This window comes from Canis aureus, chromosome Y, assembly GCF_053574225.1.
Source record: "Canis aureus isolate CA01 chromosome Y, VMU_Caureus_v.1.0, whole genome shotgun sequence".
NCBI classification, from domain to species: domain Eukaryota; kingdom Metazoa; phylum Chordata; class Mammalia; order Carnivora; family Canidae; genus Canis; species Canis aureus.
The window spans coordinates 4,172,599-4,191,200 of record NC_135650.1 but is presented as its reverse complement, the minus strand read 5'-3'; positions in this window follow the sequence as shown (position 1 = coordinate 4,191,200).

Here is an 18,602-nt window from a genome sequence, read left to right as displayed (position 1 = left end):
ATATATATTTTTTTTACGTGTTGAACCAGCCTTGTGTCCCAGGGATGAATCCTATTTGCTCATGGTGAACAGTTAGTTTTCTTAATGTACTGTTGGATCCTATTGGCCAGTGTCTTGTTGAGAACTTTTGCATCCATGTTCATCAGGGGTATTGGTCTCTATTTCTCCTTTTTCGGTGGGGTCTTTGTCTGGTTTTAGAAATAAAGTGATGCTGGCCTCAAGAACGAATTTGGAAGTACTCCCTCTCTTCCTGTCTTTCGAAACAGATGTAGTAGAATAGGTATGGTTTCTTCTTGAAAGGTTTGATAGAATTCCCCTGGGAAGCCATCTGGCCCTGGACTTGCGTGTCTTGGGAGGTTTCTGATGACTGCTTCAAATTCCTCCCTGGTTTTCGGCCCGTTCGGGTTTTCTATTTCTTCCCCTTTCCAATTTTGGTAGTCTGTGGCCTTCCAGGAATGCGTCCGCTTCCTCTAGATCGCCTAACTTATTGGCGTATAGCTCTTCCTACTATGTTTATCATTTTATTATTTGTTTTTTCAATAATAAATTTATTTATTTATTGGTGTTCCATTTACCAACATACAGAATAACACATGCCAGTGCTCATCCCGTGAAGTGTCCCTGTCAGTGCCCGTCACCCACTCACCCCACCCCCGCCCTCCTCCCCTTCCACCACCCCTTGTTCGTTTCCCAGAGTTAGGAGTCTTTACGTTCTGTCTCCCGTTCTGATATTTCCCACACATTTCTCCTCCCTTCCCTTAGAATCCCTTTCACTAGTATTTATATTCCCCAAACGAATGAGAACATACACTGTTTGTCCTTCTCCGATTGACTCACTTCACTCAGCGTAATACCCTCCAGTTCCATCCACGTGGAAGCAAATGCTGGGTATCTGTCGTTTCTAATGCCTGAGTAATATTCCATTGTGTACGTGAACCTCATCTATCTTCTTTAGCCATTCATCTTTCGATGGAAACCGAGGCTCCTTCCACAGTTTGGCTATTGTGGACATTGCTGCTAGAAACATCGGGGTGCAGGTGTCCCGCCATTTCAATGCATCTGAAACTCTGGGGTCAATCCCCAGCAGTGCAATTGCTGGGTCGTAGACCAGGTCTATCTGTAACTCTTCTAGGATCCTCCACACAGTTTTCCAGAGTGGCTGCACCAGTTCACATTCCCACCAACAGCATAAGAGGGTTCCCTTTTCTCCGCATCCTCTCCAACATTTGTGGTCTCCTGCCTTGTTTATTTTCCACATTCTCACTGGTGTGAGGTGGTATGTCATTGAGGTTTTGATTTGTATTTCCCTGATGGCAAGTGATGCAGAGCATTTTCTCCTGTGCATGTTGGCCATGCGTATGACTTCCTCTGTGAGATCTCTCTTCACGTCTTTTGCCCATTTCAGGATCGGATTGTTTGTTTCTCTGGTGTCGAGTTTAAGAAGTTCTTCGTAGATCCTGGAAACTAGCCCTTTATCTGATACGTCCTTTGCAAATATCTTCTCCCACTGTGTAGGTTGTCTTTTAGTTTTGTTGATGGTATCCTTTGCTGTGCAAAAGCTTCTTGTCTTGATGAAGTCCCAATAGTTCCTTTTTGCTTTTGTTTCTTTGGCCTTCATGGATGTATCTTGGCAAGAAGTTACTGTGGCCGATTTCCAAAAAGGCGTTTGTTGCCTGTGTTCTCCTCTGGGATTTTGATGGACTCTTGTCTCCCATTTAGATCTTTCATCCATTTTGAGTTATCTCGAAATGTGTATGGTGCAAGAAGAGAGTGGTCTAGTTTCATTCATTCTTCTGCGTGTGGATGTGCAATTTTCCAGGCCACCATTTCCTGAAGAGACTGTCTTGCTTCCAGTGGATAGTCTTTCCTCCTTTATCGACTATTAGGTGACCATGAAGTTCAGGGGCCACTTCTGGGTTCTCTATTGTGTTCCACTGATCGACGTGTCTGTTTTTGTGCCAGTACCACACTGTCTCGATGACCGCAGCTTTGTAGTACCACCTGAAATCTGGCATTGTGGTGATGCCCCCAGATGTGGTTTTCTTTTCTAAAATTCCCCTGGCTATTCGCGGTCTTTTCTGATTCCATACAGATCTTAAAATAACTTGTTCTAACTCTCTCAAGAGAGTCCATGGTATTTTGATAGGGAGCGCATTAAACGTGTAAATGGCCCTGGGTAACACGGACACTTTCAAAAGGTTAATTCTGCCAATCCATGAGCGTGGAATACGTTTCCATCTCTTTGTGTCTTCCTCGATAGCTTTCTGAAGTGCTCTATAGCTTTTAGGGTATAGCTCCTTTGCCTCTTCGGTTAGGTTTATTCCTAGGTATCTTACGCTTCTGGGTGCAGTTGTCAAGTGGATTGGCGCCTTAATTTCTCTTTCTTCAATCTCATTGTCAGTGTATGGAAATGCCACTGATTTCTGGCATTGATCTTGTATCCTGCCATGCTACCAACTGCCGTATGAGTTCTAGCAATCTTGGGGTGGATGCTTCTGGGTTTTCTGCGTAGACTGTCATGTCATTCGGCGAAGAGGGAGAGTTTGACTGCTTCTTTGCCAATTTGATGGCCTTCAAGGTCTCTTCGTCGCCTGATTGCTGAGGCTAGAACTTCCAGGACTCTTGTGGAATAGCAGTGGTGAGTGTGGACCTCCCTGTCTTGTTCCTGATCTTAGGTGGAAGGCTCCCAGTGCTTCCGCATTGAGAATATTTGCTGTGGGCTTTTCGTAGCTGGCTTTGAAGATGTTGAGGAATGATCCCTCTATCCCTACACTCTGAAGAGTTTTATCAGGAATGGATGCTGTGTTTTCTTAAATGCTTTCTCTGCGTCTAACGAGAGGATCATGCGGTTCTTGTTTCGTCTGTTGCTGATATGATGAATCACATTGATTTTTTATTTTTATTTTTTTATATATATATTTTTTTACGTGTTGAACCAGCCTTGTGTCCCAGGGATGAATCCTATTTGCTCATGGTGAACAGTTAGTTTTCTTAATGTACTGTTGGATCCTATTGGCCAGTGTCTTGTTGAGAACTTTTGCATCCATGTTCATCAGGGGTATTGGTCTCTATTTCTCCTTTTTCGGTGGGGTCTTGGTCTGGTTTTAGAAATAAAGTGATGCTGGCCTCAAGAACGAATTTGGAAGTACTCCCTCTCTTCCTGTCTTTCGAAACAGATGTAGTAGAATAGGTATGGTTTCTTCTTTAAAGGTTTGATAGAATTCCCCTGGGAAGCCATCTGTCCCTGGACTTGCGTGTCTTGGGAGGTTTCTGATGACTGCTTCAAATTCCTCCCTGGTTTTCGGCCCGTTCGGGTTTTCTATTTCTTCCCCTTTCCAATTTTGGTAGTCTGTGGCCTTCCAGGAATGCGTCCGCTTCCTCTAGATCGCCTAACTTATTGGCGTATAGCTCTTCCTACTATGTTTATCATTTTATTATTTATTTTTTTAATAATAAATTTATTTATTTATTGGTGTTGCATTTACCAACATACAGAATAACACATGCCAGTGCTCATCCCGTGAAGTGTCCCTGTCAGTGCCCGTCACCCACTCACCCCACCCCCGCCCTCCTCCCCTTCCACCTCCCCTTGTTCGTTTCCCAGAGTTAGGAGTCTTTACGTTCTGTCTCCCGTTCTGATATTTCCCACACATTTCTCCTCCCTTCCCTTAGAATCCCTTTCACTAGTATTTATATTCCCCAAACGAATGAGAACATACACTGTTTGTCCTTCTCCGATTGACTCACTTCACTCAGCGTAATACCCTCCAGTTCCATCCACGTGGAAGCAAATGCTGGGTATCTGTCGTTTCTAATGCCTGAGTAATATTCCATTGTGTACGTGAACCTCATCTATCTTCTTTAGCCATTCATCTTTCGATGGAAACCGAGGCTCCTTCCACAGTTTGGCTATTGTGGACATTGCTGCTAGAAACATCGGGGTGCAGGTGTCCCGCCATTTCAATGCATCTGAAACTCTGGGGTCAATCCCCAGCAGTGCAATTGCTGTGTCGTAGACCAGGTCTATCTGTAACTCTTCTAGGATCCTCCACACAGTTTTCCAGAGTGGCTGCACCAGTTCACATTCCCACCAACAGGAGAAGAGGGTTCCCTTTTCTCCGCATCCTCTCCAACATTTGTGGTCTCCTGCCTTGTTTATTTTCCACATTCTCACTGGTGTGAGGTGGTATGTCATTGAGGTTTTGATTTGTATTTCCCTGATGGCAAGTGATGCAGAGCATTTTCTCCTGTGCATGTTGGCCATGCGTATGACTTCCTCTGTGAGATCTCTCTTCACGTCTTTTGCCCATTTCAGGATCGGATTGTTTGTTTCTCTGGTGTCGAGTTTAAGAAGTTCTTCGTAGATCCTGGAAACTAGCCCTTTATCTGATACGTCCTTTGCAAATATCTTCTCCCACTGTGTAGGTTGTCTTTTAGTTTTGTTGATGGTATCCTTTGCTGTGCAAAAGCTTCTTGTCTTGATGAAGTCCCAATAGTTCCTTTTTGCTTTTGTTTCTTTGGCCTTCATGGATGTATCTTGGCAAGAAGGTACTGTGGCCGATTTCCAAAAAGGCGTTTGTTGCCTGTGTTCTCCTCTGGGATTTTGATGGACTCTTGTCTCCCATTTAGATCTTTCATCCATTTTGAGTTATCTCGAAATGTGTATGGTGCAAGAAGAGAGTGGTCTAGTTTCATTCATTCTTCTGCGTGTGGATGTGCAATTTTCCAGGCCACCATTTCCTGAAGAGACTGTCTTGCTTCCAGTGGATAGTCTTTCCTCCTTTATCGACTATTAGGTGACCATGAAGTTCAGGGGCCACTTCTGGGTTCTCTATTGTGTTCCACTGATCGACGTGTCTGTTTTTGTGCCAGTACCACACTGTCTCGATGACCGCAGCTTTGTAGTACCACCTGAAATCTGGCATTGTGGTGATGCCCCCAGATGTGGTTTTCTTTTCTAAAATTCCCCTGGCTATTCGCGGTCTTTTCTGATTCCATACAGATCTTAAAATAACTTGTTCTAACTCTCTCAAGAGAGTCCATGGTATTTTGATAGGGAGCGCATTAAACGTGTAAATGGCCCTGGGTAACACGGACACTTTCAAAAGGTTAATTCTGCCAATCCATGAGCGTGGAATACGTTTCCATCTCTTTGTGTCTTCCTCGATAGCTTTCTGAAGTGCTCTATAGCTTTTAGGGTATAGCTCCTTTGCCTCTTCGGTTAGGTTTATTCCTAGGTATCTTACGCTTCTGGGTGCAGTTGTCAAATGGATTGGCGCCTTAATTTCTCTTTCTTCAGTCTCATTGTCAGTGTATGGAAATGCCACTGATTTCTGGCATTGACCTTGTATCCTGCCATGCTACCAACTGCCGTATGAGTTCTAGCAATCTTGGGGTGGATGCTTCTGGGTTTTCTGCGTAGACTGTCATGTCATTCGGCGAAGAGGGAGAGTTTGACTGCTTCTTTGCCAATTTGATGGCCTTCAAGGTCTCTTCGTCGCCTGATTGCTGAGGCTAGAACTTCCAGGACTCTTGTGGAATAGCAGTGGTGAGTGTGGACCTCCCTGTCTTGTTCCTGATCTTAGGGGAAAGGCTCCCAGTGCTTCCGCATTGAGAATATTTGCTGTGGGCTTTTCGTAGCTGGCTTTGAAGATGTTGAGGAATGATCCCTCTATCCCTACACTCTGAAGAGTTTTATCAGGAATGGATGCTGTGTTTTCTTAAATGCTTTCTCTGCGTCTAACGAGAGGATCATGCGGTTCTTGTTTCGTCTGTTGCTGATATGATGAATCACATTGATTTTTTATTTTTATTTTTTTATATATATTTTTTTTACGTGTTGAACCAGCCTTGTGTCCCAGGGATGAATCCTATTTGCTCATGGTGAACAGTTAGTTTTCTTAATGTACTGTTGGATCCTGTTGGCCAGTGTCTTGTTGAGAACTTTGCATCCATGTTCATCAGGGGTATTGGTCTCTATTTCTCCTTTTTCGGTGGGGTCTTGGTCTGGTTTTAGAAATAAAGTGATGCTGGACTCAAGAACGAATTTGGAAGTACTCCCTCTCTTCCTGTCTTTCGAAACAGATGTAGTAGAATAGGTATGGTTTCTTCTTGAAAGGTTTGATAGAATTCCCCTGGGAAGCCATCTGGCCCTGGACTTGCGTGTCTTGGGAGGTTTCTGATGACTGCTTCAAATTCCTCCCTGGTTTTCGGCCCGTTCGGGTTTTCTATTTCTTCCCCTTTCCAATTTTGGTAGTCTGTGGCCTTCCAGGAATGCGTCCGCTTCCTCTAGATCGCCTAACTTATTGGCGTATAGCTCTTCCTACTATGTTTATCATTTTATTATTTATTTTTTTAATAATAAATTTATTTATTTATTGGTGTTGCATTTACCAACATACAGAATAACACATGCCAGTGCTCATCGCGTGAAGTGTCCCTGTCAGTGCCCGTCACCCACTCACCCCACCCCCGCCCTCCTCCCCTTCCACCACCCCTTGTTCGTTTCCCAGAGTTAGGAGTCTTTACGTTCTGTCTCCCGTTCTGATATTTCCCACACATTTCTCCCCCCTTCCCTTAGAATCCCTTTCACTAGTATTTATATTCCCCAAACGAATGAGAACATACACTGTTTGTCCTTCTCCGATTGACTCACTTCACTCAGCGTAATACCCTCCAGTTCCATCCACGTGGAAGCAAATGCTGGGTATCTGTCGTTTCTAATGCCTGAGTAATATTCCATTGTGTACGTGAACCTCATCTATCTTCTTTAGCCATTCATCTTTCGATGGAAACCGAGGCTCCTTCCACAGTTTGGCTATTGTGGACATTGCTGCTAGAAACATCGGGGTGCAGGTGTCCCGCCATTTCAATGCATCTGAAACTCTGGGGTCAATCCCCAGCAGTGCAATTGCTGGGTCGTAGACCAGGTCTATCTGTAACTCTTCTAGGATCCTCCACACAGTTTTCCAGAGTGGCTGCACCAGTTCACATTCCCACCAACAGCATAAGAGGGTTCCCTTTTCTCCGCATCCTCTCCAACATTTGTGGTCTCCTGCCTTGTTTATTTTCCACATTCTCACTGGTGTGAGGTGGTATGTCATTGAGGTTTTGATTTGTATTTCCCTGATGGCAAGTGATGCAGAGCATTTTCTCCTGTGCATGTTGGCCATGCGTATGACTTCCTCTGTGAGATCTCTCTTCACGTCTTTTGCCCATTTCAGGATCGGATTGTTTGTTTCTCTGGTGTCGAGTTTAAGAAGTTCTTCGTAGATCCTGGAAACTAGCCCTTTATCTGATACGTCCTTTGCAAATATCTTCTCCCACTGTGTAGGTTGTCTTTTAGTTTTGTTGATGGTATCCTTTGCTGTGCAAAAGCTTCTTGTCTTGATGAAGTCCCAATAGTTCCTTTTTGCTTTTGTTTCTTTGGCCTTCATGGATGTATCTTGGCAAGAAGTTACTGTGGCCGATTTCCAAAAAGGCGTTTGTTGCCTGTGTTCTCCTCTGGGATTTTGATGGACTCTTGTCTCCCATTTAGATCTTTCATCCATTTTGAGTTATCTCGAAATGTGTATGGTGCAAGAAGAGAGTGGTCTAGTTTCATTCATTCTTCTGCGTGTGGATGTGCAATTTTCCAGGCCACCATTTCCTGAAGAGACTGTCTTGCTTCCAGTGGATAGTCTTTCCTCCTTTATCGACTATTAGGTGACCATGAAGTTCAGGGGCCACTTCTGGGTTCTCTATTGTGTTCCACTGATCGACGTGTCTGTTTTTGTGCCAGTACCACACTGTCTCGATGACCGCAGCTTTGTAGTACCACCTGAAATCTGGCATTGTGGTGATGCCCCCAGATGTGGTTTTCTTTTCTAAAATTCCCCTGGCTATTCGCGGTCTTTTCTGATTCCATACCGATCTTAAAATAACTTGTTCTAACTCTCTCAAGAGAGTCCATGGTATTTTGATAGGGAGCGCATTAAACGTGTAAATGGCCCTGGGTCACACGGACACTTTCAAAAGGTTAATTCTGCCAATCCATGAGCGTGGAATACGTTTCCATCTCTTTGTGTCTTCCTCGATAGCTTTCTGAAGTGCTCTATAGCTTTTAGGGTATAGCTCCTTTGCCTCTTCGGTTAGGTTTATTCCTAGGTATCTTACGCTTCTGGGTGCAGTTGTCAAATGGATTGGCGCCTTAATTTCTCTTTCTTCAGTCTCATTGTCAGTGTATGGAAATGCCACTGATTTCTGGCATTGACCTTGTATCCTGCCATGCTACCAACTGCCGTATGAGTTCTAGCAATCTTGGGGTGGATGCTTCTGGGTTTTCTGCGTAGACTGTCATGTCATTCGGCGAAGAGGGAGAGTTTGACTGCTTCTTTGCCAATTTGATGGCCTTCAGGGACTCTTCGTCGCCTGATTATTGAGGCTAGGACTTCCAGGACTCTTGTGGAATAGCAGTGGTGAGTGTGGACCTCCCTGTCTTGTTCCTGATCTTAGGGGAAAGGCTCCCAGTGCTTCCGCATTGAGAATATTTGCTGTGGGTTTTTCGTAGCTGGCTTTGAAGATGTTGAGGAATGATCCCTCTATCCCTATACTCTGAAGAGTTTTATCAGGAATGGATGCTGTGTTTTCTTAAATGCTTTCTCTGCGTCTAACGAGAGGATCATCAAGAACAGAAGTTCTTGTTTCGTCGGTTGCTGATATGATGAATCACATTGATTTTTTATTTTTATTTTTTTATATATATATTTTTTACGTGTTAAACCAGCCTTGTGTCCCAGGGATGAATCCTATTTGCTCATGGTGAACAGTTAGTTTTCTTAATGTACTGTTGGATCCTATTGGCCAGTGTCTTGTTGAGAACTTTTGCATCCATGTTCATCAGGGATATTGGTCTCTATTTCTCCTTTTTCGGTGGGGTCTTGGTCTGGTTTTAGAAATAAAGTGATGCTGGCCTCAAGAACGAATTTGGAAGTACTCCCTCTCTTCCTGTCTTTCGAAACAGATGTAGTAGAATAGGTATGGTTTCTTCTTGAAAGGTTTGATAGAATTCCCCTGGGAAGCCATCTGGCCCTGGACTTGCGTGTCTTGGGAGGTTTCTGATGACTGCTTCAAATTCCTCCCTGGTTTTCGGCCCGTTCGGGTTTTCTATTTCTTCCCCTTTCCAATTTTGGTAGTCTGTGGCCTTCCAGGAATGCGTCCGCTTCCTCTAGATCGCCTAACTTATTGGCGTATAGCTCTTCCTACTATGTTTATCATTTTATTATTTATTTTTTTAATAATAAATTTATTTATTTATTGGTGTTGCATTTACCAACATACAGAATAACACATGCCAGTGCTCATCCCGTGAAGTGTCCCTGTCAGTGCCCGTCACCCACTCACCCCACCCCCGCCTTCCTCCCCTTCCACCACCCCTTGTTCGTTTCCCAGAGTTAGGAGTCTTTACGTTCTGTCTCCCGTTCTGATATTTCCCACACATTTCTCCTCCCTTCCCTTAGAATCCCTTTCACTAGTATTTATATTCCCCAAACGAATGAGAACATACACTGTTTGTCCTTCTCCGATTGACTCACTTCACTCAGCGTAATACCCTCCAGTTCCATCCACGTGGAAGCAAATGCTGGGTATCTGTCGTTTCTAATGCCTGAGTAATATTCCATTGTGTACGTGAACCTCATCTATCTTCTTTAGCCATTCATCTTTCGATGGAAACCGAGGCTCCTTCCACAGTTTGGCTATTGTGGACATTGCTGCTAGAAACATCGGGGTGCAGGTGTCCCGCCATTTCAATGCATCTGAAACTCTGGGGTCAATCCCCAGCAGTGCAATTGCTGGGTCGTAGACCAGGTCTATCTGTAACTCTTCTAGGATCCTCCACACAGTTTTCCAGAGTGGCTGCACCAGTTCACATTCCCACCAACAGCATAAGAGGGTTCCCTTTTCTCCGCATCCTCTCCAACATTTGTGGTCTCCTGCCTTGTTTATTTTCCACATTCTCACTGGTGTGAGGTGGTATGTCATTGAGGTTTTGATTTGTATTTCCCTGATGGCAAGTGATGCAGAGCATTTTCTCCTGTGCATGTTGGCCATGCGTATGACTTCCTCTGTGAGATCTCTCTTCACGTCTTTTGCCCATTTCAGGATCGGATTGTTTGTTTCTCTGGTGTCGAGTTTAAGAAGTTCTTCGTAGATCCTGGAAACTAGCCCTTTATCTGATACGTCCTTTGCAAATATCTTCTCCCACTGTGTAGGTTGTCTTTTAGTTTTGTTGATGGTATCCTTTGCTGTGCAAAAGCTTCTTGTCTTGATGAAGTCCCAATAGTTCCTTTTTGCTTTTGTTTCTTTGGCCTTCATGGATGTATCTTGGCAAGAAGTTACTGTGGCCGATTTCCAAAAAGGCGTTTGTTGCCTGTGTTCTCCTCTGGGATTTTGATGGACTCTTGTCTCCCATTTAGATCTTTCATCCTTTTTGAGTTATCTCGAAATGTGTATGGTGCAAGAAGAGAGTGGTCTAGTTTCATTCATTCTTCTGCGTGTGGATGTGCAATTTTCCAGGCCACCATTTCCTGAAGAGACTGTCTTGCTTCCAGTGGATAGTCTTTCCTCCTTTCTCGACTATTAGGTGACCATGAAGTTCAGGGGCCACTTCTGGGTTCTCTATTGTGTTCCACTGATCGACGTGTCTGTTTTTGTGCCAGTACCACACTGTCTCGATGACCGCAGCTTTGTAGTACCACCTGAAATCTGGCATTGTGGTGATGCCCCCAGATGTGGTTTTCTTTTCTAAAATTCCCCTGGCTATTCGCGGTCTTTTCTGATTCCATACCGATCTTAAAATAACTTGTTCTAACTCTCTCAAGAGAGTCCATGGTATTTTGATAGGGAGCGCATTAAACGTGTAAATGGCCCTGGGTAACACGGACACTTTCAAAAGGTTAATTCTGCCAATCCATGAGCGTGGAATACGTTTCCATCTCTTTGTGTCTTCCTCGATAGCTTTCTGAAGTGCTCTATAGCTTTTAGGGTATAGCTCCTTTGCCTCTTCGGTTAGGTTTATTCCTAGGTATCTTACGCTTCTGGGTGCAGTTGTCAAATGGATTGGCGCCTTAATTTCTCTTTCTTCAGTCTCATTGTCAGTGTATGGAAATGCCACTGATTTCTGGCATTGACCTTGTATCCTGCCATGCTACCAACTGCCGTATGAGTTCTAGCAATCTTGGGGTGGATGCTTCTGGGTTTTCTGCGTAGACTGTCATGTCATTCGGCGAAGAGGGAGAGTTTGACTGCTTCTTTGCCAATTTGATGGCCTTCAAGGTCTCTTCGTCGCCTGATTGCTGAGGCTAGAACTTCCAGGACTCTTGTGGAATAGCAGTGGTGAGTGTGGACCTCCCTGTCTTGTTCCTGATCTTAGGGGAAAGGCTCCCAGTGCTTCCGCATTGAGAATATTTGCTGTGGGCTTTTCGTAGCTGGCTTTGAAGATGTTGAGGAATGATCCCTCTATCCCTACACTCTGAAGAGTTTTATCAGGAATGGATGCTGTGTTTTCTTAAATGCTTTCTCTGCGTCTAACGAGAGGATCATGCGGTTCTTGTTTCGTCTGTTGCTGATATGATGAATCACATTGATTTTTTATTTTTATTTTTTTATATATATTTTTTTTACGTGTTGAACCAGCCTTGTGTCCCAGGGATGAATCCTATTTGCTCATGGTGAACAGTTAGTTTTCTTAATGTACTGTTGGATCCTATTGGCCAGTGTCTTGTTGAGAACTTTTGCATCCATGTTCATCAGGGGTATTGGTCTCTATTTCTCCTTTTTCGGTGGGGTCTTGGTCTGGTTTTAGAAATAAAGTGATGCTGGCCTCAAGAACGAATTTGGAAGTACTCCCTCTCTTCCTGTCTTTCGAAACAGATGTAGTAGAATAGGTATGGTTTCTTCTTGAAAGGTTTGATAGAATTCCCCTGGGAAGCCATCTGGCCCTGGACTTGCGTGTCTTGGGAGGTTTCTGATGACTGCTTCAAATTCCTCCCTGGTTTTCGGCCCGTTCGGGTTTTCTATTTCTTCCCCTTTCCAATTTTGGTAGTCTGTGGCCTTCCAGGAATGCGTCCGCTTCCTCTAGATCGCCTAACTTATTGGCGTATAGCTCTTCCTACTATGTTTATCATTTTATTATTTATTTTTTTAATAATAAATTTATTTATTTATTGGTGTTGCATTTACCAACATACAGAATAACACATGCCAGTGCTCATCCCGTGAAGTGTCCCTGTCAGTGCCCGTCACCCACTCACCCCACCCCCGCCCTCCTCCCCTTCCACCACCCCTTGTTCGTTTCCCAGAGTTAGGAGTCTTTACGTTCTGTCTCCCGTTCTGATATTTCCCACACATTTCTCCTCCCTTCCCTTAGAATCCCTTTCACTAGTATTTATATTCCCCAAACGAATGAGAACATACACTGTTTGTCCTTCTCCGATTGACTCACTTCACTCAGCGTAATACCCTCCAGTTCCATCCACGTGGAAGCAAATGCTGGGTATCTGTCGTTTCTAATGCCTGAGTAATATTCCATTGTGTACGTGAACCTCATCTATCTTCTTTAGCCATTCATCTTTCGATGGAAACCGAGGCTCCTTCCACAGTTTGGCTATTGTGGACATTGCTGCTAGAAACATCGGGGTGCAGGTGTCCCGCCATTTCAATGCATCTGAAACTCTGGGGTCAACCCCGGCAGTGCAATTGCTGGGTCGTAGACCAGGTCTATCTGTAACTCTTCTAGGATCCTCCACACAGTTTTCCAGAGTGGCTGCACCAGTTCACATTCCCACCAACAGCATAAGAGGGTTCCCTTTTCTCCGCATCCTCTCCAACATTTGTGGTCTCCTGCCTTGTTTATTTTCCACATTCTCACTGGTGTGAGGTGGTATGTCATTGAGGTTTTGATTTGTATTTCCCTGATGGCAAGTGATGCAGAGCATTTTCTCCTGTGCATGTTGGCCATGCGTATGACTTCCTCTGTGAGATCTCTCTTCACGTCTTTTGCCCATTTCAGGATCGGATTGTTTGTTTCTCTGGTGTCGAGTTTAAGAAGTTCTTCGTAGATCCTGGAAACTAGCCCTTTATCTGATACGTCCTTTGCAAATATCTTCTCCCACTGTGTAGGTTGTCTTTTAGTTTTGTTGATGGTATCCTTTGCTGTGCAAAAGCTTCTTGTCTTGATGAAGTCCCAATAGTTCCTTTTTGCTTTTGTTTCTTTGGCCTTCATGGATGTATCTTGGCAAGAAGTTACTGTGGCCGATTTCCAAAAAGGCGTTTGTTGCCTGTGTTCTCCTCTGGGATTTTGATGGACTCTTGTCTCCCATTTAGATCTTTCATCCTTTTTGAGTTATCTCGAAATGTGTATGGTGCAAGAAGAGAGTGGTCTAGTTTCATTCATTCTTCTGCGTGTGGATGTGCAATTTTCCAGGCCACCATTTCCTGAAGAGACTGTCTTGCTTCCAGTGGATAGTCTTTCCTCCTTTATCGACTATTAGGTGACCATGAAGTTCAGGGGCCACTTGTGGGTTCTCTATTGTGTTCCACTGATCGACGTGTCTGTTTTTGTGCCAGTACCACACTGTCTCGATGACCGCAGCTTTGTAGTACCACCTGAAATCTGGCATTGTGGTGATGCCCCCAGATGTGGTTTTCTTTTCTAAAATTCCCCTGGCTATTCGCGGTCTTTTCTGATTCCATACCGATCTTAAAATAACTTGTTCTAACTCTCTCAAGAGAGTCCATGGTATTTTGATAGGGAGCGCATTAAACGTGTAAATGGCCCTGGGTAACACGGACACTTTCAAAAGGTTAATTCTGCCAATCCATGAGCGTGGAATACGTTTCCATCTCTTTGTGTCTTCCTCGATAGCTTTCTGAAGTGCTCTATAGCTTTTAGGGTATAGCTCCTTTGCCTCTTCGGTTAGGTTTATTCCTAGGTATCTTACGCTTCTGGGTGCAGTTGTCAAATGGATTGGCGCCTTAATTTCTCTTTCTTCAGTCTCATTGTCAGTGTATGGAAATGCCACTGATTTCTGGCATTGACCTTGTATCCTGCCATGCTACCAACTGCCGTATGAGTTCTAGCAATCTTGGGGTGGATGCTTCTGGGTTTTCTGCGTAGACTGTCATGTCATTCGGCGAAGAGGGAGAGTTTGACTGCTTCTTTGCCAATTTGATGGCCTTCAAGGTCTCTTCGTCGCCTGATTGCTGAGGCTAGAACTTCCAGGACTCTTGTGGAATAGCAGTGGTGAGTGTGGACCTCCCTGTCTTGTTCCTGATCTTAGGGGAAAGGCTCCCAGTGCTTCCGCATTGAGAATATTTGCTGTGGGCTTTTCGTTGCTGGCTTTGAAGATGTTGAGGAATGATCCCTCTATCCCTACACTCTGAAGAGTTTTATCAGGAATGGATGCTGTGTTTTCTTAAATGCTTTCTCTGCGTCTAACGAGAGGATCATGCGGTTCTTGTTTCGTCTGTTGCTGATATGATGAATCACATTGATTTTTTATTTTTATTTTTTTATATATATTTTTTTACGTGTTGAACCAGCCTTGTGTCCCAGGGATGAATCCTATTTGCTCATGGTGAACAGTTAGTTTTCTTAATGTACTGTTGGATCCTATTGGCCAGTGTCTTGTTGAGAACTTTTGCATCCATGTTCATCAGGGGTATTGGTCTCTATTTCTCCTTTTTCGGTGGGGTCTTGGTCTGGTTTTAGAAATAAAGTGATGCTGGCCTCAAGAACGAATTGGGAAGTACTCCCTCTCTTCCTGTCTTTCGAAACAGATGTAGTAGAATAGGTATGGTTTCTTCTTTAAAGGTTTGATAGAATTCCCCTGGGAAGCCATCTGGCCCTGGACTTGCGTGTCTTGGGAGGTTTCTGATGACTGCTTCAAATTCCTCCCTGGTTTTCGGCCCGTTCGAGTTTTCTATTTCTTCCCCTTTCCAATTTTGGTAGTCTGTGGCCTTCCAGGAATGCGTCCGCTTCCTCTAGATCGCCTAACTTATTGGCGTATAGCTCTTCCTACTATGTTTATCATTTTATTATTTATTTTTTTAATAATAAATTTATTTATTTATTGGTGTTCCATTTACCAACATACAGAATAACACATGCCAGTGCTCATCCCGTGAAGTGTCCCTGTCAGTCCCCTCACCCACTCACCCCACCCCCGCCCTCCTCCCCTTCCACCACCCCTTGTTCGTTTCCCAGAGTTAGGAGTCTTTACGTTCTGTCTCCCGTTCTGATATTTCCCACACATTTCTCCTCCCTTCCCTTAGAATCCCTTTCACCATTATTTATATTCCCCAAACGAATGAGAACATACACTGTTTGTCCTTCTCCGATTGACTCACTTCACTCAGCGTAATACCCTCCAGTTCCATCCACGTGGAAGCAAATGCTGGGTATCTGTCGTTTCTAATGCCTGAGTAATATTCCATTGTGTACGTGAACCTCATCTATCTTCTTTAGCCATTCATCTTTCGATGGAAACCGAGGCTCCTTCCACAGTTTGGCTATTGTGGACATTGCTGCTAGAAACATCGGGGTGCAGGTGTCCCGCCATTTCAATGCATCTGAAACTCTGGGGTCAATCCCCAGCAGTGCAATTGCTGGGTCGTAGACCAGGTCTATCTGTAACTCTTCTAGGATCCTCCACACAGTTTTCCAGAGTGGCTGCACCAGTTCACATTCCCACCAACAGGAGAAGAGGGTTCCCTTTTCTCCGCATCCTCTCCAACATTTGTGGTCTCCTGCCTTGTTTATTTTCCACATTCTCACTGGTGTGAGGTGGTATGTCATTGAGGTTTTGATTTGTATTTCCCTGATGGCAAGTGATGCAGAGCATTTTCTCCGGTGCATGTTGGCCATGCGTATGACTTCCTCTGTGAGATCTCTCTTCACGTCTTTTGCCCATTTCAGGATCGGATTGTTTGTTTCTCTGGTGTCGAGTTTAAGAAGTTCTTCGTAGATCCTGGAAACTAGCCCTTTATCTGATACGTCCTTTGCAAATATCTTCTCCCACTGTGTAGGTTGTCTTTTAGTTTTGTTGATGGTATCCTTTGCTGTGCAAAAGCTTCTTGTCTTGATGAAGTCCCAATAGTTCCTTTTTGCTTTTGTTTCTTTGGCCTTCATGGATGTATCTTGGCAAGAAGTTACTGTGGCCGATTTCCAAAAAGGCGTTTGTTGCCTGTGTTCTCCTCTGGGATTTTGATGGACTCTTGTCTCCCATTTAGATCTTTCATCCTTTTTGAGTTATCTCGAAATGTGTATGGTGCAAGAAGAGAGTGGTCTAGTTTCATTCATTCTTCTGCGTGTGGATGTGCAATTTTCCAGGCCACCATTTCCTGAAGAGACTGTCTTGCTTCCAGTGGATAGTCTTTCCTCCTTTCTCGACTATTAGGTGACCATGAAGTTCAGGGGCCACTTGTGGGTTCTCTATTGTGTTCCACTGATCGACGTGTCTGTTTTTGTGCCAGTACCACACTGTCTCGATGACCGCAGCTTTGTAGTACCACCTGAAATCTGGCATTGTGGTGATGCCCCCAGATGTGGTTTTCTTTTCTAAAATTCCCCTGGCTATTCGCGGTCTTTTCTGATTCCATACAGATCTTAAAATAACTTGTTCTAACTCTCTCAAGAGAGTCCATGGTATTTTGATAGGGAGCGCATTAAACGTGTAAATGGCCCTGGGTAACACGGACACTTTCAAAAGGTTAATTCTGCCAATCCATGAGCGTGGAATACGTTTCCATCTCTTTGTGTCTTCCTCGATAGCTTTCTGAAGTTCTCTATAGCTTTTAGGGTATAGCTCCTTTGCCTCTTCGGTTAGGTTTATTCCTAGGTATCTTACGCTTCTGGGTGCAGTTGTCAAATGGATTGGCGCCTTAATTTCTCTTTCTTCAGTCTCATTGTCAGTGTATGGAAATGCCACTGATTTCTGGCATTGACCTTGTATCCTGCCATGCTACCAACTGCCGTATGAGTTCTAGCAATCTTGGGGTGGATGCTTCTGGGTTTTCTGCGTAGACTGTCATGTCATTCGGCGAAGAGGGAGAGTTTGACTGCTTCTTTGCCAATTTGATGGCCTTCAAGGTCTCTTCGTCGCCTGATTGCTGAGGCTAGAACTTCCAGGACTCTTGTGGAATAGCAGTGGTGAGTGTGGACCTCCCTGTCTTGTTCCTGATCTTAGGGGAAAGGCTCCCAGTGCTTCCGCATTGAGAATATTTGCTGTGGGCTTTTCGTAGCTGGCTTTGAAGATGTTGAGGAATGATCCCTCTATCCCTACACTCTGAAGAGTTTTATCAGGAATGGATGCTGTGTTTTCTTAAATGCTTTCTCTGCGTCTAACGAGAGGATCATGCGGTTCTTGTTTCGTCTGTTGCTGATATGATGAATCTCATTGATTTTTTATTTTTATTTTTTTATATATATTTTTTTTACGTGTTGAACCAGCCTTGTGTCCCAGGGATGAATCCTATTTGCTCATGGTGAACAGTTAGTTTTCTTAATGTACTGTTGGATCCTATTGGCCAGTGTCTTGTTGAGAACTTTTGCATCCATGTTCATCAGGGATATTGGTCTCTATTTCTCCTTTTTCGGTGGGGTCTTGGTCTGGTTTTAGAAATAAAGTGATGCTGGCCTCAAGAACGAATTTGGAGTACTCCCTCTCTTCCTGTCTTTCGAAACAGATGTAGTAGAATAGGTATGGTTTCTTCTTTAAAGGTTTGATAGAATTCCCCTGGGAAGCCATCTGGCCCTGGACTTGCGTGTCTTGGGAGGTTTCTGATGACTGCTTCAAATTCCTCCCTGGTTTTCGGCCCGTTCGGGTTTTCTATTTCTTCCCCTTTCCAATTTTGGTAGTCTGTGGCCTTCCAGGAATGCGTCCGCTTCCTCTAGATCGCCTAACTTATTGGCGTATAGCTCTTCCTACTATGTTTATCATTTTATTATTTATTTTTTTAATAATAAATTTATTTATTTATTGGTGTTCCATTTACCAACATACAGAATAACACATGCCAGTGCTCATCCCGTGAAGTGTCCCTGTCAGTGCCCGTCACCCACTCACCCCACCCCCGCCCTCCTCCCCTTCCACCACCCCTTGTTCGTTTCCCAGAGTTAGGAGTCTTTACGTTCTGTCTCCCGTTCTGATATTTCCCACACATTTCTCCTCCCTTCCCTTAGAATCCCTTTCACTAGTATTTATATTCCCCAAATGAATGAGAACATACACTGTTTGTCCTTCTCCGATTGACTCACTTCACTCAGCGTAATACCCTCCAGTTCCATCCACGTGGAAGCAAATGCTGGGTATCTGTCGTTTCTAATGCCTGAGTAATATTCCATTGTGTACGTGAACCTCATCTATCTTCTTTAGCCATTCATCTTTCGATGGAAACCGAGGCTCCTTCCACAGTTTGGCTATTGTGGACATTGCTGCTAGAAACATCGGGGTGCAGGTGTCCCGCCATTTCAATGCATCTGAAACTCTGGGGTCAATCCCCGGCAGTGCAATTGCTGGGTCGTAGACCAGGTCTATCTGTAACTCTTCTAGGATCCTCCACAC